This window comes from Xenopus tropicalis, chromosome 6 (genome assembly GCF_000004195.4).
Source record: "Xenopus tropicalis strain Nigerian chromosome 6, UCB_Xtro_10.0, whole genome shotgun sequence".
In the NCBI taxonomy this organism is placed as follows: Eukaryota; Metazoa; Chordata; class Amphibia; order Anura; family Pipidae; genus Xenopus; species Xenopus tropicalis.
This window is the reverse complement of record NC_030682.2, coordinates 124,642,802-124,666,124: the sequence shown is the minus strand read 5'-3', so window position 1 is coordinate 124,666,124 and position 23,323 is coordinate 124,642,802. Positions and strand designations below refer to the sequence as shown.

At 37.6% G+C, this 23,323-nt stretch overlaps 1 protein-coding gene across 4 annotated transcripts in view; it reads right to left on the bottom strand.

Annotated features, from left to right (window-relative positions):
• The window catches only part of ralyl (RALY RNA binding protein like), a 329,501-nt gene that overhangs the window by 217,105 nt on the left and 89,073 nt on the right, over window positions 1-23,323 (bottom strand). For all 4 annotated transcript variants that reach the window (XM_031903434.1, XM_012964876.3, NM_001078745.1 and 1 more), the window contains 1 exon segment: window positions 10,933-11,023. The gene's annotated coding sequence lies outside the window, so the exon portion shown is untranslated.

Here is a 23,323-nt window from a genome sequence, read left to right as displayed (position 1 = left end):
ATCAATTTTAAAAATCTGAATTATTTGATTAAAATGGAGTCTATGGGAGACAGGCTTTCCATAATTTGGAGCTTTCTGGATATCAGTTTTCTGGATAACAGATCCCATACCTGTATATTTATAGAAATAATACTAACATCACTACACTATTTTTTGTTGCCATTGGTGTTTACAAAATAACTATCCCATTGACTAAGACAATCAATCAGTTGACTAAATGATCAGACCTGAACAAAGTTTGCCCCGTATATTATATTACCCTATTAGAGGGTTATGTAATAATAGATACTAAGTTTGCCAAGGAGCAGCAACCCATAGCAACCAATCAGCAGGTAGCATTTTCTAGTCACCTGTTGCATCTTACTGTATATATAGTATATAGGTTACTGCAGCTGGCCAAACTTAGCGCATTTTATTATGGGGGAATGTCTGTTAAAGGAGATATACACCTTAATATATTGTTTTACTATTACTAATGTAAGCTTTAGTTTATGCTGCCTCTGTTCATGGTATTTCAGCCTCAGCAGAGGTTCTCTCCTTGACCTCTCACTTGTGTAGTAGATAAATATTCATTGTGGGCTGAGGAATTATTATTGCACACATACTTTAGCCACAAACCAGTGTATTCTGCACTAAAATACATTTTTGTTGTTGTTACAGTAGCCTTTATGCAGCCAAACACAAATGTAAGTCTAAGAATGGTATCAGAGAGAAATATCACTGTACTTGGATCAGCAGCTTATTAGCAAATGAGGCCCAATGAGTTGTATGTAGCCTGGAGCGCGCCTCGAAACATTTCTGCTTATTTGCTCTAATGCCTCAGAAAATACTAGTGATTAAATACCATTGAATGCTTCCCACTGTTTACACACATGATACTGGTCAGAAGTAGAAACAATCTGCTATAAGTGTAGGCAATCCTTAATTCTTAAACCCAAGTCAGGCCCTAGGAGCTGCAGAACCCTAGGAAATAATTATTAAATTCTTACCAGATGGTATAACATCCCTACTAAATTAAGCCCGGGTATGAATGCACAATCTTGCCCCACATATCTTGATAAACAACAAGCTATTTCTACATTATAACATTAACAGATGGATCTATAACATTGGACAGCTTAGATATGGCAGTATAGAGCCCACCCAGCCATCAAATAACAATATAGATCCTATAGATCTACTGTATGTTCTTTATCTTAGGTTAGATATTATTTTGTATTGGACGCATTGCTATATTTTATGATTCTACATCTTTGAGGTGTATTGCTACAAATGTATTGCTATAAACAAACCTTGCAACAATCTGTGAGATAATCTCAGCCTACAACATTTCTTTCACTATACAAGTATGGGACCCATTATCCAGAATGATTGGAACCCATGGTTTCCAGATAAGGGGTCTTTCTGTAATTCGGATCTCCTTCCTTAAGTCTACTAAAAAAAATATTTAAACAGTAATTAAACCCTATAGGATTGTTTAGGCTCCAATAAGGATTCATTATATCTTAGTTGGGATCAAATACAAGGTACTGTTTTATTATTACAGAGAAAAGGAAATCATTTAACCATTAAATAAACCCAATAGGGCTGTTCTCCCCCCAATAAGGGGTAATTATATCTTAGTTGGGATCAAATACAGGTACTGTTTTATTATTACAGAGAAAAGGGAATCATTTAACCATTAAATAAACCCAATAGGACTGTTCTGCCCCCAATAAGGGGTAATTATATCTTAGTTGGGATCAAGTACAGGTACTGTTTTATTATTACAGAGAAAAGGGAATCATTTAACCATTAAATAAACCCAATAGGGCTGTTCTGCCCCCAATAAGGGGTAATTATATCTTAGTTGGGATCAAATACAGGTACTGTTTTATTATTACAGAGAAAAGGGAATCATTTAACCATTAAATAAACCCAATAGGACTGTTCTGCCCCCAATAAGGGGTAATTATATCTTAGTTGGGATCAAGTACAGGTACTGTTTTATTATTACAGAGAAAAGGGAATCATTTAACCATTAAATAAACCCAATAGGGCTGTTCTGCCCCCAATAAGGGGTAATTATATCTTAGTTGGGATCAAATACAGGTACTGTTTTATTATTACAGAGAAAAAGGAAATATTTTTGAAAATTTCAATTATTTGATTGCAATGGAGTCTATAGGAGATGGCCTTTCTGTAATTCGGAACTTTCTGGATAATGGGTTTCCGGATAAGGGGTCCGATACCTGTACTATAATACCCACTGTATTTCTTTAACTCTTTATACCCCCTTGAACAAACTCTACTGAGAATTGACTTATGACTCAACACAAGTTTATCTGACCAAGTTGTTTGTTAAACGGGATACTTTTTAACTTAAATTATAGTTATTTTTTTTCTCTTTTTTAACATAGAATGCATATTTTTCTAATTTTCTTCTTCTTTTATATTATGCTACATATACTACTCTGACATGTACCTTATGCTGCTGCTTTATGCTTTGTTTCTCACTGAAAAAAATAAAGATTGTATACAAATAACCACAGTACCACAGCAAAATACTTTATTAAATAGAAACTAAGTAAATGGCAGCTGTGTTTTTCCTAAATTAGTCAGTGTAACAAGGGAAGGCAAGTAATTCACTACTTATAGTTGCGCAACATATTTAGCTTTGATTTAGTGCTATTTGATTGGTTCATTGCTATTCTAGCAAACTTTAGCATTCCTTTAACAAAGCTGATTAATTACATTTAGAACTTTTAAGACTGAAGCTTAATGATTCAGAATAAGTGTCCAATACCATTAAGGTTTTATGGCTGAAATGTATTTTAATTGGCAAAACCAAGTTAGATGCTAAAGCTGATATAAAGGGCTTTGCTTGTTCTCTCACTAAAGTTCAATATATTCAGCAAGAACACAAGTTTCTCTGTTAAACTTAAATTCCAGATTTCTTTTAGCAATAGCTCATCAGTATTTTAGCATAAAATGACAGGGTTGTGGCCAGAATCGATTAAGCTAGTTATTTAAAGGAAAATAAAAGGCTGATGTAAGAAAGGAAGGAAGCTTAGATAACAAAACATGGGGGATGAACTGAGCACATAAGTAGCCCAAAAAACTGTATCAATTTGTATGAATATAAGAAAAAATCTGAAAGTTTATCTATGAATATGAGGCAGTACCATGGCTCAGTGGGTAGTACTTTTGTCTTGCAGCACTGGGGTCCTGAGTTTGATTCCGGCTTTGGTAATACCCTGTATCTGCAATGAGTTTGTATGTCCTGCCCATGTGTGGGTATTCCCTGGTATCCTCCAAAAACACACAGGCAGGTTAACTGGCTCCTAATTAAACTGACCCTAGTTTATGTTACTGTAAAGTGCTGCAGAAATGTGCCAGTGCTATATAAATACCAGTGGCTGGTGTTTCTATTGTTTCTTTACAAATTAGCATCAAAACAGCCCTTTCAAAATAAGCCATTGGGTCCCTGGTACAGATCCCTAACTTTGGTGGTTGTGATATTAGAAGAACACCTACAGGATTGTCTATGAAGGATTTCATTCATCCAAATCATAATATACATTATCTAGTAGCGGTAAGTCTTAAGCGATTGGACTTGCTGAGCAATCCCCCCTTCATTTCCAGATTACTCAGCAGCAGTAGATATTAGTGCAGGATTACAATCACAATTATGTTTTGAAAAATGATTCACATAGTTTTGTAAAGCAAAATATGTCATTTTTGGAGCCAGACTTGGAAAATAAACTGTGTGGCAGATAAAATTCAATGTAGATAAATGCAAAGTTATGCATATGTAGTTTAACCCTTTACCCACTGGTGTTTTGCCTAGCTTAAGTCTGTTTCAGAAAAACTGTGTTGCTAGGCAATGCTTTTTTTCCCTGTAGCGTAACTGTAGGCTTGGAAACACATGTGCTACATCATTGGAAAGATGTCACTTTTCTAGCCAACAATGTAGCACATTAGCAGTCACTGGTAGACAAAGGGTTAAACAAACACAGGTTATATACATACTTAAGTGAATTCTATTATAAGGGAGTACAAAATGAAATGTAATTAAATGTGGCACACACTATAAAGCTATCTGAGAATACTGCAGGGTAATGTTTGTGTTTAATGCTCAAAGGGAAAGACTAAGGAAGACATTTAGTAATGTACGAATGCTCCAAATGCGTACTGAACGTATTTTCTGAGAAAATTTCGTCCCCTGCGTGACTTTTTCGTACCTTTGCGCGACTTTTTCGTACAAAATTTGTGCGACAAAATCGTATTGTCGCGCCGAGTACAAAAGTTAGGTTGGAGCTGCAGAGTGCCATTGAGTCCTATGGGAGGCTTTCCTTGGGCCGGGTTGGAGCTGCAGTGTGCCATTGAGCCCTATGGGAGACTTTCCTTGGGCCGGGTTGGAGCTGCAGGGTGCCATTGAGTCCTATGGGAGACTTTCCTTGGGCCGGGTTGGAGCTGCAGAGTGCCATTGAGCCCTATGGGAGACTTTCCTTGGGCCAGGTTGGAGCTGCAGAGTGCCATTGAGCCCTATGGGAGGCTTTCCTTGGGCCAGGCCAGGTTGGAGCTGCAGAGTGCCATTGAGCCCTATGGGAGACTTTCCTTGGGCCAGGTTGGAGCTGCAGAGTGCCATTGAGCCCTATGGGAGGCTTTCCTTGGGCCAGGTTGGAGCTGCAGATTGCCATTGAGTCCTATGGGAGACTTTCCTTGGGCCGGGTTGGAGCTGCAGAGTGCTATTGAGCCCTATGGGAGACTTTCCTTGGGCCAGGTTGGAGTTGCAGAGTGCCATTGAGCCCTATGGGAGACTTTCCTTGGGCCAGGTTGGAGCTGCAGAGTGCCATTGAGCCCTATGGGAGACTTTCCTTGGGCCAGGTTGGAGCTGCAGAGTGCCATTGAGCACTATGGGAGACTTTCCTTGGGCCGGGTTGGAGCTGCAGAGTGCCATTGAGCCCTATGGGAGACTTTCCTTGGGCCAGGTTGGAGCTACAGAGTGCCATTGAGCCCTATGGGAGACTTTCCTTGGGCCGGGTTGGAGCTGCAGAGTGCCATTGAGCCCTATGGGAGACTTTCCTTGGGCCAGGTTGGAGCTGCAGAGTGCCATTGAGTCCTATGGGAGGCTTCCAAAATCATGCATAGAAGGATCAAAGTCAGAAAGGTTTTCCCGTTTTTTACGATAGTTTGGTACGAAAATGTTGTGACTTTCGGAGCACCAATACGATATTATCGCGACTATTCCGATTTTTTCGTAAGCATTTTCGTTATCAGAAATTATCGTATACAATTTCGGGATTCAAACTCATGATTTGATGAATGTGCCCCTTAAGAAAGACGGGACACTTTTCTAACCTTACAGGGGAACCTTGGCTTCCGAACCTTACAATACATCACTTTTAGAACTTTTATATGTTATCTAGGATTCCAACCTATTGTTTGGTTCTTGAATATACACGGATGTCTTAAAATTTTGTTTTGCATAGCAATTCCCTGTATTAATAATATTCTGTATGAGGCAGAATTGGCCTGGAATGTTGCACTGTGCAGCCTGCTCTAAGATTTCCACTCACACCTACAAATATTTCTCATCTCGGTTGAATATGCTCTTGTAAAAGCTCTCACTTTTTATAGCAGGCTAATTCAATTACTGATCCGGGTTTGTTTATAGCGCTGAAAGCTGGATTATTCAGAAAGGCATCCTGGATATTGTATTTTATTCCCTCCATTGCTCAAGGTGTCTGCAATACTTTACTAATCAACATGTCTTTAGCAAGCCTAGCAGCAGTGCCTCATGTCCAAACATCCATTGGGATAATACAGTTGCTGCAACAGGTAGGCAATAATAATTTGCTGTGATGCTTACCCACAGTAACATTTAAACAAAGCCACTAAAAACTTTTACATTTATTTTAATGGAGCAGTTTTTTCTTCAGAGGCAAACAGCATTAGTTTTAGCAACTAGAAAGGGAAAATGAAACGCCATTTAAAATCTTCTACCTTATTAGGTGTGCAATGGGGTGTAATGTGACACCAAATCACACCTTCACAATGTTTTGGGATGGGAGAACTGTAAGCTTTCCCTTCTGCACATACAAATAATACAAAGGTAGATTTGCACTTAAGATTTCCAAAGGGTTTTTAAGTGCAGTAGTCCAACTGATTCTATGATTCATCAACAGTTCATTGATAATAAAAAGAATATACTGTACCAATTTAAAGCAAGCCAAACATGCCCAGGTTTAGTCAGGCAGCTTGGAGGATTTCAGCCATACTGCCTGACCATTACGGCATGAATAGCATGTCAAAGGCTATTTAAACATATAATACAGCAATTCTAGTGGATCTTGTACTGAAGGAAAATTTTTGTTGGTGGCCTTAAAGGAAGTAAAGAAGAGCCACAGCTCCCTTTCACTACTAGGTAATTGTCTCATAGTAGCCAATCACATGCATAGTCACTTGTGCAGTATCATTCTATTAGGCCCACGAGTACAGTACAGGGTGTCCTATGTCCCCCAGTCAAGTGCATAAGTATTGCTAAAAATCTGTACATATATGCAGTAATACATTGAAAGGGATTCTGTAATTATTTTATGGTAGTCTATTACTAAATGACACCATGTACATTGCAAATAATTGGTTCTACAATTTAACATTGTATTATTAAACCAACAAATGTATTTTTTAGCTGTAATATTGGTGTGTAGGCGCCATCTCAGTGCATTGTGCCTGAGCCTGAGCTTTCAGAAGGAGCCAGCGCTACACATTAGAACTGCTTTCAGCTAACCTATTTCTTACTATTGAGTGCTATTCTGATATTGCTCCCTTCCCATTGTTCTGCTGATCGGCTGCTGGGAGAAATGAGGGGAATAACATCATTCCAACTTGCAGCTCAGCAGTAAATAGAGACTTAAGTTTATCAGAGCACAAGCCACATGGCTGGGGGTACTTGGGAAACTATGAACATTTCTAGCCCCAAGTCAAATTATTTGGCACCCCCAGGAACTTTTTTATGCTTGTGTTGCTCCTCAACTCTTTTTCATTTGAATGTGGCTCATAGGTAAAAAAGGTTGGGGATCCCTGCTTTAAGGTAAAATTTTACCTAAAATTCAGTATGAAAAGTATACACTTAAACCCTTCTCAGAGCAAAGACTTAGGGAACAATTAATTTGGTTATGCAAAAATGTCCAGAGTGGTAAAACTGTACAAACCATTCTTTGTGAAAATGAAAATATAACATAAACTTCATCATAGTGAAATCAAATAAATAAAAAAAATAATAAGGATATCTTTTTTATGCCTCTCTCAGCATCCGTCTTCAAGCAACAACAAAATAACTGACTCCGGTACAAATCTTGCGTGTAGAGAGGGACAGGATTTCTGGTGATTTTAAAAGAGTATTTTAAAATACATTGTGCCCCTTAAAGATATACAAGACAATAGTACAACATAGTTTCCTTATATAAAGCAATTTTCATACTGCACAGACATTTTACTCTCATGAATCTGGTTATTCTACACTGCAACATAATTTTATGTGATAGAGCGATGGATAAGGCAACAGAGTGTGTTTGAAAGAACATAAGGCCAGGAATTAGGAAGAAGCAATCAGAAGGGAAGACTTTGGCAAAACACAAGGGAAAATGGCGAGCTATCCTTTCTGGAACACAATTTCCGTCACATCTATGAAAACAAATTTATGAAAGGGAAGGAAACAAGCTAATGCCATCAAACAGAAAAGAGCCATTTGGCAGTCGCTGTTTATTTAGTTATATTATGCTGATTATACACATTTAGTGATGAAAAACAAACTGCACCGAAATAATAAAAAGAGGACGAGCCACTGGAGATAAGATGAGGCTGTGGAATGGATACTGATATCAAAGAGAATCATCATATGAAAGGAATTAAGTGGGAATATATATTTCATGGAAATTGCTTTTGACAGAATGAAATACAGCGCTTTGAATGGATACAGGTGGAGGAGCGGCTGCAGAGAAATCATGGCTAAACAAACAATAGGGACACTTGAGCTTGCTCTCCGAGGTAAAACAAATAAGCTTTTCCTCCCTGCCAGACACCTATTCTATTGTTCCACATGGAGGGGATTTTGTTTTTCAATTACCCTGTAATGCACATTTTCTTTTTTCTTTTGCAGAATGGAAGTTTCCATTTGTCAAGTAATTCCATTGTAAATCCAATCACGGTGTCTATTTTGATGGATGGATCCTAAAATATCAAAATGTTTATGCGTTGAGAATGGTTTTAGCTGCCTACCTAAAGCTGATTTTGAAAATACCACATTTCTTTGGCATTATAGGTTCTCCAACCAATGTCTTGATGTTGCGAATATTGTGAGTAATGTAAATTAACAACAGATGGAGTGCAGGTGGTTTTACCTGATATAACCCTGGGAATAACAGGAACAATCACATATAAAACAGCTAAGTCAGCTAATTAAATGTTACCCTCTATTGGACAAAGACAAAGGGATGATTAGTCCCTGTGATTTTTTTAAAACCTAGTCACATCGACTAATCTCCATGACGAAGAGTTTCATGCACAAACATACAAGTGGATCTGTGTGAGCCTTGTTTTGACTACCAAGCAGCGGTGGTCAAAACATCCAGTATCCAATCAAATGAAGTAATGTAATAAAATTAACTTTGCCCAGGTCTAGTTACCCATATCCACCAGTAAGAATCTTGATTCTAGACAGGTGACAAATAAATACTAACTGTTCAATGATTTATATTTAGTAAACTTTTTGTGAAATTTCCCCAAAGCCCAACAACAACAATCCCCCTCTTAACACCATTCTAATGGTAACAGAGCATCTCCCACACTTTAGTAGCAACAAAATTCATAGCATTTTTTAATTCTTCATCATTATTTCAGCCACGAAATTCACCAGAAACTGATTTTTTTCCCCACCGATTTAGATCTGACAAACTATTCTTTCCCCTCAACAATACTCATCTCTTTCCTCCTCTTGACCTACTTTTTCATGATCTTTGCACACAAATTTGCACAGTGATTAATTTTATATTCTATTATATTGTTACTGAACATTATAATCATTTTGAATTTGTTATTACTGTTAGTTATTTTATTGTTTATTCTCGTGGCATGTTCATGCTATAAGAAAACTAAAAAGAAACTTAATTTCTGGCAAGGGATGATTTCCTTACAATGTGTTGGTTTTAAAGGGAAAGTTTTAGATGACTTGGCTATTGTGCTGTGCCTTCTGGGAAACTGTGACTGTAACATTAATAAACTGTCAGTCCAGACGGGACCAGTGACCTTCAAAGTCTAGGTTTCTGTAAGAACATTAAAAGATAACATAAGGGCCCTTCTGGTAAATGATGTGATGCAAGTACCACCTGTTATCATACAAGGCAATTTAGAATTGATCAGAATTTGTAAAATGATAATAAATATGCAAATAGGTTAATATGTTCTCTTGTAATGATGAGCGTGTAACTAAAAACATTACACATACAGTATGTTAATCAGAGGAGTCTGACCTGACATTCAAGATATCTCACTTGATTATCTCTTTGGAACATATGAAAATAAGATCATTACCTAGCCCTCAGCCACAAACATAATTCACCATGTATAATGTGACACAAGACCATAACAGTTACATTTAGGTCAACTACCACTTTAAGGGAAATGGCACATAAGCTGAGACTATTGAAAAATTCTCATTAAAAGGTGATTTTGAGTGTCTTGGCCCCACATGTTTGGGCTTCTGAATAACACAGTTGGAAAACTCCCAAAATCAACCATTGCCCTTAAAATTAACCAATAACAAATTTGCCCAAGGGGCCAACCACCCTTCATTGTACTAAACAATGGAGAGAGTAGCGAAGTTTGTGGTATTCTCCAATTATTTCAAATTCTACACTTGAGGATAGTGCTCCATTGTGCACTTGAAAGGATCTATGGCTATGCTCATTAAAGTGGACCTTACACTCAGACATAAAAAGCTGTATAACAGCTTGTATTAAACAAGAAACCCAAATTCATTTCTATATTAACACATCCAAACCCATTATAAAGGCATTTAAAATCCCAGCTGTCAATCATTTCTACTTTAACTTTCAATTCAGCTCTCACTTCCCCCCTCCCTCCTAACCATCTAATTGTGTAGCCAGTGCATGGGCCTGGGCATCAGGTCCCCCATTCTGGCACATACACAAGATTCTGGGGTGCTACAAAGTTTGCCTTCATAACAGTGCCCACAACATGGCACCGGCCTACTTGCAGTGATTGTGTAATTCCAGGACTGAAGGAAACAAGATTTATATTATTTATATAGTGTAAGTGAAGTTCATTTTGCTTGAGAAACACAATAGAAAATAATTCGGAATTATTTCTTAGGGTGACAGGTCCCCTTTAAAGAATATTTGTCTCACCAACCAGGCCACATCAACTTGAATCTAATTAAATTACCAGATTGCAATACATATGGCCTGTACTAAATAAGCCTTCCCCCAGCTCACCCTCAACCTTAGCTCAAGGTATTAGCCCAGGGCCTCCCCCTCTTTTGGATGAATTATACAGCAATGGCCTGTCCAGGTTTCAACTTTGATCCAATTGGTCAGATTAAATATATAGCAGTATATGGACAAACATTCCCTGTTTTGTTAAAAAAAGGTGGGCATTTTTAGTAGCTTAATTAATTAATATTAACATCCTAGATAAATGATAGGTAGACAGAGAGACAGATCAATAGATAGACAGCCAGATCGCTAGATAGAAAATGGTTGAGTGCAGAGGGCCACTTAAATAATGTCTTTTCTCTCTTACCAAATACAGTTGCAAACTCAAACAACTATTTCTTTTTGTATTTCAGCCACTACATGGAATGTTCTTTGATACTGATATATTGTATAAGATATCTCATAACACATTATGAGCTTGTAATCAGCTTACCTTTCCTAATGCAAGTTAACTCGCCCCCTCAATCGCTCATCCAAATGTATTTCCAATGACTGTTGAAATTGTTCTTTATTGAAATACAGGCCTGTAAAACAAATGATTATAATTTTGTAGAACCAGTAATTTTAAGCTATGTATATATTAAAACCGCTAAAAAGACAGGAATATTCAAGATGTCTCATAGAGACAAGCAACTAGTTTGATAAATGCAGTTAAAAAAGCATAAAAATCACAGCACTTTAAAATGCATATTTGTATAAAATTCGTATCTCTTATAAGATCTAATATAGAAAAGAAATGTATAATCAAGCATGAATATCAGAAAATGTGGAGCCAGTAAGGTATAGCAGAATGTAACCATGTGATCAGCAGGGCCCTCTTCACCTCTTGTATGGGTCAGTACGTGTATGGGTCAGTACGTGTATGGGTCAGTACGTGTATGGGTCAGTACTTGTATGGGTCAGTACTTGTATGGGTCAGTACGTGTATGGGTCAGTAGGTGTATGGGTCAGTACGTGTATGGGTCAGTACGTGTATGGGTCAGTACGTGTATGGGTCAGTACTTGTATGGGTCAGTACGTGTATGGGTCAGTAGGTGTATGGGTCAGTACGTGTATGGGTCAGTAGGTGTATGGGTCAGTAGGTGTATGGGTCAGTACGTGTATGGGTCAGAAAGTGTATGGGTCAGTACGTGTATGGGTCAGAAAGTGTATGGGTCAGTAAGTGTATGGGTCAGTACGTGTATGGGTCAGTACGTGTATGGGTCAGTAGGTGTATGAGTCAGTAGGTGTATGGGTCAGTACGTGTATGGGTCAGTACGTGTATGGGTCAGTACGTGTATGGGTCAGTACGTGTATGGGTCAGTACGTGTATTGGTCAGTACGTGTATGGGTCAGTAGGTGTATGGGTCAGTACGTGTATGGGTCAGTACGTGTATGAGTCAGTACGTGTATGGGTCAGTACGTGTATGGGTCAGTACGTGTATGGGTCAGTACGTGTATGGGTCAGTACGTGTATGGGAAAGTATGTGTATGGGTCAGTACTTGTATGTAATCTATATACTTGATACATTTACCCTCCTTATATACAGCTCTGAGGAACATGCTGGCACTTTATAATTACATTAATAATAGTCATCATCATGATCATTATCCATGCACTTATACAATCAGTTGCCATAACTTCCATATCATTTTTTGCAGGCACTGGGATGACAGCCATTTGACTAAGATATTAACTCCCCATTATGATATTTGTTCCCAGATTTAATTTATTGCATTTGTCTGGCTGAGGCTAAATTGTCCAGCTCACTGTGCAACTTTAGGGCACCTAATGGCTAACACAGAAAGGATGAAGCATTGGGCATTACTGGGGGAAACCTTTACTTTAACAGTATATGGCTGCTACATCTATTTTTTTTTTTACTTGATCTTTTAAAAAGGTGTTTCCTAACATGTTTTCTAGTGGAATTTGTAAGTCAGCTTTGTTATCCAAGACTTGGTTTAGAATGATGTTTTTATTCTCTATGTCAGGAGGAAATTTCACTGTATTAAAGTGGATCAAGGTAACTCACCCTAAGCAACACAGTCAGTATTTCAGCCCCAACTCATAGGGGCTGATTTACTAACCCACGAATCCGACCCGAATTGGAAAAGTTCCGACTTGAAAACGAACATTTTGCGACTTTTTCGTATGTTTTGCGATTTTTTCGGCTTCTTTACGAATTTTTCGTTACCAATACGATTTTTGCGTAAAAACGCGAGTTTTTCGTAGCCTTTACGAAAGTTGCGTAAAATCTTGCGATTTTTCCGTAGCGTTAAAACTTATGCGAAAAGTTGCGCCTTTTTCGTAGCGTTAAAACTTAAAAGGTGCGAAGTTTCGCGTAAGTTTTAACGCTACGAAAAAAGCGCAACTTTTTGCGCAAGTTTTAACGCTACGAAAAATCGCAAGATTTTACGCAACTTTCGTAATGGCTACGAAAAACTCGCGTTTTTACGCAAAAATCGTATTGGTAACGAAAAATTCGTAAAGACGCCGAAAAAATCGCAAAAAATACGAAAAAATCGCAAAATACCGATCTTTACGAAAAAAACGCAATCGGACTCATTTCGACCCGTTCGTGGGTTAGTAAATGTGCCCCATAGAGTATGTTAAGGACCTCTGCTTTGAAACAGATATAAGGACTATATACAATGTCCAGGGGCTGAAGTGCACTTAGTAATGCAAGCTGCAACACTGAGCTCCATTCTACAACAATTCCATTCTATTCCTGAGATGGGTAAAGTGCAAAGCGCCAAAGTGTGGAAGCCTGCTCCCTTCACACATCTCTAGTTATACTACTGTTGCTTTGCACGTTATTAGCACTTTTCTCTCTTAACTCACATATGCAGGTCCAGACTGGGATTCAAACTAGCATGGCATTTCAAGTGCACAGAGGCCCAAACTGCCCCCACCAGCCCAATAAATAGTGACTGTCTATGGCATCTCTCTTGGCATTACCAATTTTTTGCTAATGGGAGGCTTGGTTCTCATCAGCCTATATCAGCCAGGGAAGTAGATTAACATGAAAAACTATTCAACAATTTCAAAACAAATCAGCAACTGTGCTTTAAATCCTGGTGGGTGAGCCTTAGGGGCACATTGATCAAAGTACGAGTTTGAATCCCGAAATGGGAAAAATTCAGATTAGATACGATAATTTCTGATGATTGCAAATATCACGAAAATGGTTACGAAAAAATCGAAATAGTCACGATAATATCGTATTGGCGATCCGAAAGTCTCAAAATTTTCTTAACAAACGATCGTAAACGGCGGGAAAACCTTTCCAACTTTGATCCTTCTGTGCATGATTTTGGAAGCCTCCCATAGGGCTCAATGGCACTTTGCAGCTCCAACCTGGCCCAAGGAAAGTCTCCCATAGGGCTCAATAGCACTCTGCAGCTCCAACCTGGCCCAAGGAAAGTCTCCCATAGGGCTCAATGGCACTCTGCAGCTCCAACCCGGCCCAAGGAAAGTCTCCCATAGGGCTCAATGGCACTCTGCAGCTCCAACCCGGCCCAAGGAAAGTCTCCCATAGGGCTCAATGGCACTCTGCAGCTCCAACCTGGCCCAAGGAAAGCCTCCCATAGGGCTCAATGGCACTCTGCAGCTCCAACCCGGCCCAAGGAAAGTCTCCCATAGGGCTCAATGGCACTTTGCAGCTCCAACCCGGCCCAAGGAAAGTCTCCCATAGGGCTCAATGGCACTTTGCAGCTCCAACCTGGCCCAAAACTTTTGTACTCGGTGCGACAATACGATTTTGTCTCACAAATTTTGTCACAAAGTACATAGTTACATAGTTACACAGGGTTGAAAAAAGACCAGTGTCCATCAAGTTCAACCCATCCAAGTAAACCCAGCACACCTAATCCACACCTACCAATCTATACACGAAAGTACGAAAAAGTCGCGCAAATGTACGAAAAAGTTGTGCAAAGTACAAAAAAGTCGCAGAAAATTTGCACAGTATGACCAAATACGAATTTCGTACCTGTCGTACTTTGATAAATGTGCCCCTTAGACTATAGGGTATTCCATGAAGAAAACACATTTCAGGACCAAACTTGGGTTCACTTCCTAGGATTTTTTCTATGCATCCAATGCTTTTTAAAGAGAAAGGGTGAACAAATAAATCCCAACCCATGGACAGCACTGCTATCTAAACAACAACATAAACTAATCTCCCAAATCTGCTCGGCCACAAGGTACTGTATGCTTTAGCAGTGAATGAGAAAATTGCATTTATGCTAGAAGACAAGATGGATAAATATGACCAAATATGGAACCCATGGATAAAACAAATGATCTTTGCTCATAATAGAGTATGCCCAGTAAATTTAACATTTATTTACAGGGATGGACACGGTGCCGACATGTCATTATTATTATTACCAAAGTTATTGTTACTGTTGATGTATCTACTTTCTTCACTTCTAGCTACTTATCTCCCCTTCTCCTCCTTTTTTTTTTTTAATTTTCTTCCCCTCAACCCTATCCAGTACCCGTAGAGGCAAAGGGATACCATATAAGCTGTACAGGTTGTTCATAAAGGATATTTTAAAGATCAACAGAGAATAATGGATTGTTTTTTGCCAGGTGGACTATGATTCATCCAGTGGTTGAAAAATGTTATATCACTAGCCAAGATATATTAGAGCTTTTTTCATGTACAATCACTTTAAATTTTCTCATGTTCTTGCCTATGTTGTTGAAGCCACACAGAAAATGTACAATCGTATTTCTCGGCACAACTCTTCTAGAAATAAATTGCTGAAACTCTCTGTAGCTCAACGCTTTGTAGCTAATATACCAGTTTAGAGTTCAAATTATTGAGGGCAACATGTGACTCCCACACATACAAAAAAAAAAACCTCTCATCCCCCCGAACAAAGGCTGAAAATTCCGACACATCTACACGGCCAGCATCTCTGTTCTACCTTGTTTTATGTCTCTCAAAGTAATATTATATTCTCTCTAATGTCGTATTTTGTGGAATATTAGTTTTTCAGGATTAAAGGACCAAAGCTTTATGGCAGATAAATGAAATGGTTATTAGGAAGAGCTTTTACAAAATTATAATGCACAAGCCAAGGTTTCAAAGGCAAGCTCTGACAAGCTTGATTAGTGCTACAGGTCAGGACTCTGCTGTGATTGCCCAGACTTGCATTCACTTGCTATTAATTAGCTGCTTATCCTATTTGTGAAAATAATATTATGGGTCACTTGTTCCCTAATAAAATAATCTAATTTTGTGCCTACAGAATAGTATTATTTTATTATTCCCCCTTTAAACATTTAGCACATTGCAATGGCACTTTATTTATAATATAGGGACATTCACTAAAACTAAGAGCTGTAATATATAATTATAAATACATTTCTGTTAATGAGAATTAAAACATAAAAGCATCAACAAGGGAATGATATTTTACACTGTATAGTAGATAGTATAGTAAATAATATACCCCTAGGGTTGGCACCTTTTAAAATAAGTAACAGTGGCCTGGACAATCTTGGGGCATGTCAGTAATGTTAATGGTGGGTACAGTATATAATACAATGGGGAGATGAATGATGAAAAGGAGGCAGATCTTAGGTGCCTGCAATGGGAGGCAAGGATTCAGATTTTTTGCACAAAAATCATGGATTTGAATTATGGTTTAAGTTTCAATATTTATTGTATAAGTGAAAAAACATGAAAGTCTCAAATGCAAAACTTCGGCATCTGAAAGCTTGTGAGGCCATGTAGAAGTCATTGGGAGCTGTCCTAGGCAAAATTTCAACTGTTTATTTAATTCAAGTTTTTTGAATTTTTTTTAGCTTGTCAATTAAAAATGATGAGTAAATTACAAAAGGTATTTAAGTTTTTTATAACCACAGTTTTATTCAATCATGTTTTTTCAATTTGGATTTTGTTATAAATAAGGTAAGGAGTTCTGAGACCATATGACCATATCCCATTGCTATTATAAGTCCATGGTGACTTTCATGAGCTGGCCCTCAGTGGCAACCAGCGGGGGGGAAGGGGTGTAAAGTAGGTTGGCATGGCCAATCTTTGTGCCCTGGGCAGCACTGAAGATATTACCCCATTGCCTTATGGTCCACTGTAGCTGCTGCTTTTGGTAATAGGGTGTCAATGTTGAAATTACACTAAAGCCAAAGGCCAGCTTTATAGTTTGGCAGTGTTATTTGGCAATATTATTCAATTGCGTTTCAGCTGCATAATATCATAAACCTATTATCCCTTCCCAAATAAATACAGGGAAATGTTTATGATGAACAGCACAGCCCACATGAAATATACCATACATATATTTTTTGATTTAAGCTCAGAGTTCTGAAGTACCTACCCTACCCATACACAAAATAGGCTATGAAAGTGATTGTTGCTGTTTAAGATTATATATATTAATTAAAATAGATATTTTCAAATTTTCACTACCTACTGAATTCCTGCTGCTCCCCTACCATAATGCCCCTAAAAATAAAAACCATTTCCTAGCAACCTAATTATATTATTATTACCCCTTAGGAGAGAGAAAGTGATGTTTTATCTATTCCCAATTTCTGCAGGTCTATACAGGTATTAGACCCCTTATCCGGAAATCCATTATCCAGAAAGTTCAGAATTACGGAAAGGCCATCTCCCATAGACTTCATTTTAATCAAATAATTCACATTTTTAAAAATTATTCCCTTTTTCTCTGTAATAATAAAACAGTACCTGTACTTGATCCCAACTAAGATATAATTACCCCTTATTGGGGGCAGAACAGCCCTATTGGGTTTATTTAATGGTTAAATGATTCCCTTTTCTCTGTAATAATAAAACAGTACCTGTACTTGATCCCAACTAAGATATAATTCATCCTTTTAGGAGCCAAAACAATCCTTTTGGGTTTAATTACTGTTTAATAATTTTTTTTTTTCTTTTTGGAAAGATCCCTTATCCGGAAAACCCCAGGTCCTGAGCATTCTGGATAATGGGTCCCATACCTGTAATACCTTTACAGTTGAAATAAACAAACATTTAACTATTCACAAGTTCTCTCATTGTAATTCAAAAAGGTTTATAATTTAGGTAAAACTTATTCATTTCAGTCAAATATTTTACTTAGTTGTGTATGATTTGTGGTAACGTTCCATTTTCTCTTGTTTTTCTAACCTTCAGAAAGTAGGGCAGGCAACTTTTATGGGGGCTGGATTTTATCACCCATGAAAAAGTTATCACTGGTTTTATTTCCCATGAGAAAACAGACTGGATTATCCTGCATGAGTTAACTTTATCATATGTTTTCATCACCAAATGTATCCAAAGATAAAAAGAAAAAAATTATAAAAATGGAAGTAACCCTTTCACAGTCAATGTTATACATAAAGTACAATATAACACACTTATTCCACTCAAAATGATTTAAAAACAGTTAAATTACTGTTTTTAATGAAAAAAATATAGTATTATTAGCAACAGTTATCTTAGCAGTTTAGCCATATAACATTGAATGAATGTGTTACACATATAATTAACCACCCAGTATATAAATGAGAACCAATATTCATTTAGTATCACACTAGAGCTGACCATATACCTAGAGATCCCTGATATGCCCACACTGAACAGGGAGGTATTGGGCTCATCTGATCATTTAGCTGCTTTGATCTGCCCATGTACAACAGCCTTTAGCTGGTAGAAACCTGGCATTCCATTATTACTCATCAGACTATTTATTAGCAAATTTCTGTGCCATTTGTTTATCCACGCCACTATTGCCAGCAAACACACAGTGTGGCCAGTTGTGTAACTAGATGTTACTGGGTCCCACAACAAATTAAATTTAGGGCCCAAAAACTTTGGGTTGACCATTTTTTTCTAAGATCTATTGAAATTGCTCATTAATTAGGGCCTTGATTAGCCCTCTGCACTTGGGGGCCCCTTGTGGTTACACCATTGGGTGTGGCATCTATTAACGTAGAGAATCGTGTTACCTGTCACATAAAGGGCAACTATTTTTACAGTTGTCCATGCACATTGCTGAAATGAATTGTCCCAGCATGGACAAGAAACTGTTAAACGTTTGGCCTTCCATTACTAACCAATAAGCACAACGCAGAAATCAGCCCATTAGAAATATTATTTACATTTCAGGTTCTCAATTGCTTTGGCTTCCCATTAGTTTCACATATTTATCGACACAGTTGCTTATTTGTGATTCCTTTATATTTGCCCTTAAGAAGTGTCCTTTTGTGAGATTACACGCAGAATATCCATCATGTTAATATTATTTCTTTCACCAAATTCATTATTGGTGGATGTTCTATTTGCTACTGATAAATGCATCAAAATGACTCCTACTGATTAACTGAATTAACTAGATGGATTATGCAGACACTCTTTAATGACAATGACAACTATTTCACGGCTCTATTGTTTTTACAGTTTCAGGGGAAAGCGCAACCTTCAGGATGTCACAGAGGACAGAAAATCTGATTGTGATCTGCATGACCAGAGAGATGCTTGCTGGTCTTCTTCCTATGCTTGAGATGCTTGTTTTCATGTCGACAGGCATGTAAGAAAATATAGAATATCTGTAGATACGCTCTGGAAAACTCTTGGTTAGGTTCAGAACACACAAACTAAGCTTAAGTCACTAATGTTTCCCTTTAGACACCACACAAACACTTTTTCATTTATTTTTTTTATTTTTGCTTTTACAAATTTGTTTTACTGACTGAAAGTTTCAATATGGCTACTGTGATAGAGTTCAAAACAGAAATCTAGTATCTAGTAATGTGCAATTATAGTACGGAACATACATTGCGTAAAAATGATATCCTTGGTTACATCTTGGTTACACATCAATATCCCACCTACGAAGATGTCTGAGAGCCCCATGCAGAAGAATATTGTGATTCCCATAAATTTATATAAGAGAAGGTTGAGCTATAGCTCTTTCTCATGGACTCAATTGAAAGGTATTTTAATTTTCTGGTGTCACTGACCTTTTAGAGGCTGATATTTAAGGAGTTGTTCACCTTAAAATTAACTGTTACTATGATGTAAAGAAGTTGCAGTTTGTGGTTTTTTAATTATTTTGTTTTTTTATTCTGCAGCTCTCAAGTTGGATAATCCATACAATGGTTTAAATGACAGACTGGAATAAGAATAGGGAGGGGCCTTTATAGAAACATACCCCATCCGCCCTTACTTCCCAAGTTGGAGTGGGTCCTGAGGGGAGTGGGTCCTGAGGGGGGCGCGTCGCTAGTGCAGAGAGCATTATTGCATTCTCGTTTTTCAAAAACTGGAAATTCAGCACTTAAAGTTACCAGAGACAGCTTTATGCAGCCCCTGGTAACTAGCCGCTCTCTGTTGCGTGAGGCAAGGTTCTTATGTTGCCTTATTGCTTGACCCCCTCCTGCTATGTCACTGCACTGAGCTATGGAGGGGTGATGCAGCATTCTCAAGCCCAATACAGTTTTTTGTTTCTAAGTTCAACTTTCACTCTTTTGTGCATGTCCCTGCCAGACCCGAAACAAAAAGAAGATGGAATACTCTGAAGAAGTTGGGGACAAGGACAAGGCCCGTGCAGTTTTTAGTGACCAGGAGCACCGGGCTGAGGTATCAGGTAAGTGATCTTAGAATAGATTTTTTAGTTAAAAATTTTTAGTGCTACTTTTCCTTTAAAGGAGCTGCAGGAATATCTGGCAAGTACTGGCTGTGTGGTACATGTGATAACAATCTCTCGTATTCTTCATATGTCTGGGCTATGGGGTAGAGTGGCAAGACGAAAGCCTTTTCTTATGAAGAAAAACATCCAAGCCAGGCTACATTTTGCAAAAACACATCTGAAGTCTCCCAAAAGCATGTGGGAAAAGGTGTTATGGTCTGATGAAACCAAGGTTGAACTTTTTGACCATAATTCCAAAAAATATGTTTGGCGCAAAAACAATACTGCACATCACCAAAAGAACACCATACCCACAGTGAAGCATGGTGGTGGCAGCATCATGCTTTGGGGCTGTTTTTCTTCAGCTGGAACAGGGGCCTTATTTAAGATAGAGGGAATTATGAACAGTTCCAAATACCAGTCAATATTGGCACAAAACCTTCAGGCTTCTGCTAGAAAGCTGAACATGAGGAGGAACTTCATCTTTCAGCATGACAACTGCCCAAAGGATACATCAAAATCAACAAAGGAATGGCTTCACCGGAAGAAGATTAAAGTTTTGGAATGGCCCAGCCAGAGCCCAGACCTAAATCTGATTAAAAATCTGTGGGGTGATCTGAAGAGGGCTGTGCCCAGGAGATGCCCTCGCAATCTGACTGATTTGGAGCGTTTCTGCCAATAAGAGTGGGCAAATCTTGCAAAGTCAAAATGTGCCATGCTGATAGACTCATACCCAAAAAGACTGAGTGCTGTAATAAAATCAAAAGGTGCTTCAACAAAGTATTAGTTTAAGGGTGTGCACATTTATGCAACCGCATTATTTTAGTTTTTTTGTTTTTTTCCCTCCACCTTTCAGTTTGTTTTTCAATTGAGTGGTACAGTTTATAGGTCACATTAAAGGTGGAAAAAGTTCTGAAACAATTTATCTTTGTCTCATTTTTGTACAGCACAGGAACCTGACATTTTATCAGGGGTGTGTAGACTTTTTATAGCCACTGTATATATATATATATATATTTTTTAATCTGTGAAACACTCTAACATAATCCTGCCAGTAGGTTGTGCTAACTTTTATGTGCTTATGTTTTAAATAGAACAATATAATCTGTGCCCTCTAGGCTCTCTTGCTCAATGTATATACCACTTATGAATTATGGGTAGTGATAAGCAAAACTGCAGAAAAATTCACCAAATGCATTGGAGCCAAGGGGGTTTTTCTCATGCCAAATACATTAGTCAGTGGGCATTTTTTCTCTATTGTTTCTTACCCCCAAATGCATTGCCAATGGGCTTTTTTTGCATTTATTTTACTGTGAAATTGTAGCACAAATTTGCAGAAACAATTTTGCCACTCGTTAAACTGCACATTTTGCAGTGAGCCTGTACTACCCCTGGCACTGTTAGGAAACATACTACTATGTCAGTTAGTGATTCCATCATGGGTTTAAATGCCCAACTACTGAGCAGAATGATTTAGTTACTGAGTAATGTGCAGGAGAAACATAATGTGTAGGTTAAAGGCTTCTACTAACAAAACATTTAATATCTCAAATCTATTCACACTTTTTTTTGCATAAAATACATGCATGATCCAGAGAGACTAAATAAAATCTACCCACAAACTTCAACCAATAAATGCTGGAGAGGATGTGGACAAGAAGGATCTCATATCCACATATGGTGGGACTGTTACAAATTGGTCCCATTCTGGACACAGGTATTCGACTTACTAAACAAAGTAGTAGATATACCAATTCCTAAAACACCCTCCACCGCACTTTTGAACCTGGAGCTGGACTTTGTAAAATTTTCTCAAAAATTACTAGTGGTGCATTTTTTAGAAGTGGCAAGACTTTTAATTGCACAGAGATGGAAATCAGACACCATTCCTGATATCTCGGATATGGTCAACTTCCTAGACTTAACTGAAAAGTTCGAATTCTTTGATGCTAGAAACAAGAATGCTATGAATATGTACAGTAAAAAATGGTCCTTATGGAAAAACTATAAAGATAAATTATGAGGGAATATAAGATTAAGTAAAAGGTCTTTGAAAGTTTGTACTGAAATTATATGGGTTAATATATATTTATGTGTTCCTTTTTTTTTTTTTTTTTCTTTCTTCTACACTCTTGCTTTGCTCTTCTTCTCTCCCCCTCTCCTCCTTTCTCCCAAGCGTGCTCTGCAAAGAGCATAAGTTATGGTTCATACATAGATAACCTTGTCAGAGGCTACGTATATATCATGTTGTTGGTTGTTTGTGATGATAAAACAATAAAAATTGTCAAATTAAAAAAAAAAATACATGCATGAATCATTTGGGTTGAAATTTGAACTATTTTCCTATAAATATAAATTGATTTCTTATAATATTTCACATAATACATGTATTTAACTAAGGCGTGTGATATAAGTGCCCAAATGTATGTGATGACACCACTAGACACCATAAACAAGAACATTTTTTATTGTGTTTTTATGGCTTTTGAGTCCTATAGTGTTATGATAAGTTAGCACTATAAATACACTGAAAATCTGTTTTATTAAAAAAAAACGAAGGAACAATGAAAGTATAGGTAATTTATTTTCCCAATTTTCGTGCAGTGATATAAAATTATCTGCAGCATTAGCAGCTGAAAAAAAGGCTAAACCTAACCTCCTGCTGCGGTCCGCCCCTGATGAATCCTATGGAACCAAATTAATTTCTGTAATCCTGATGTTTGAAACCTTGCCATAAGATAGAACATTCTGTTTGCTGTGTATTATTTTAATTTACTGAATGCTTAAATTGTTTTTCCGCAGAGGGTAAGGATTTCATGCAGATTTACATTTTGTTAATTCTTCCAAGTTAAGTCATTGAAATGTAAAAAGCTTTAGCTAAGATACTTACAGAAGGTCATATTTAGAAAAGATTAATATTGTTTGTCTATCGGTGAGGTTATGATACAGTTAAGCAAAGTGCTGAAAAGCTCAGAGCTTTTTCCAAAATGATATTCATTTGCAAGAACGCTGCTAACATTTCAATTGGTGAGCTTTCAAAACCTTCTCAAGGAGAGCTTTAAGCATTACCCAAAGCTTTTCTTCTTGAAAATGTTAAGGTTTACAGTATTGCTTGGGAGGCATTGTGGCAGCTACATCTGTAGAAATGTAGTAAATTGATATCCTTACTGTGTGCTCTA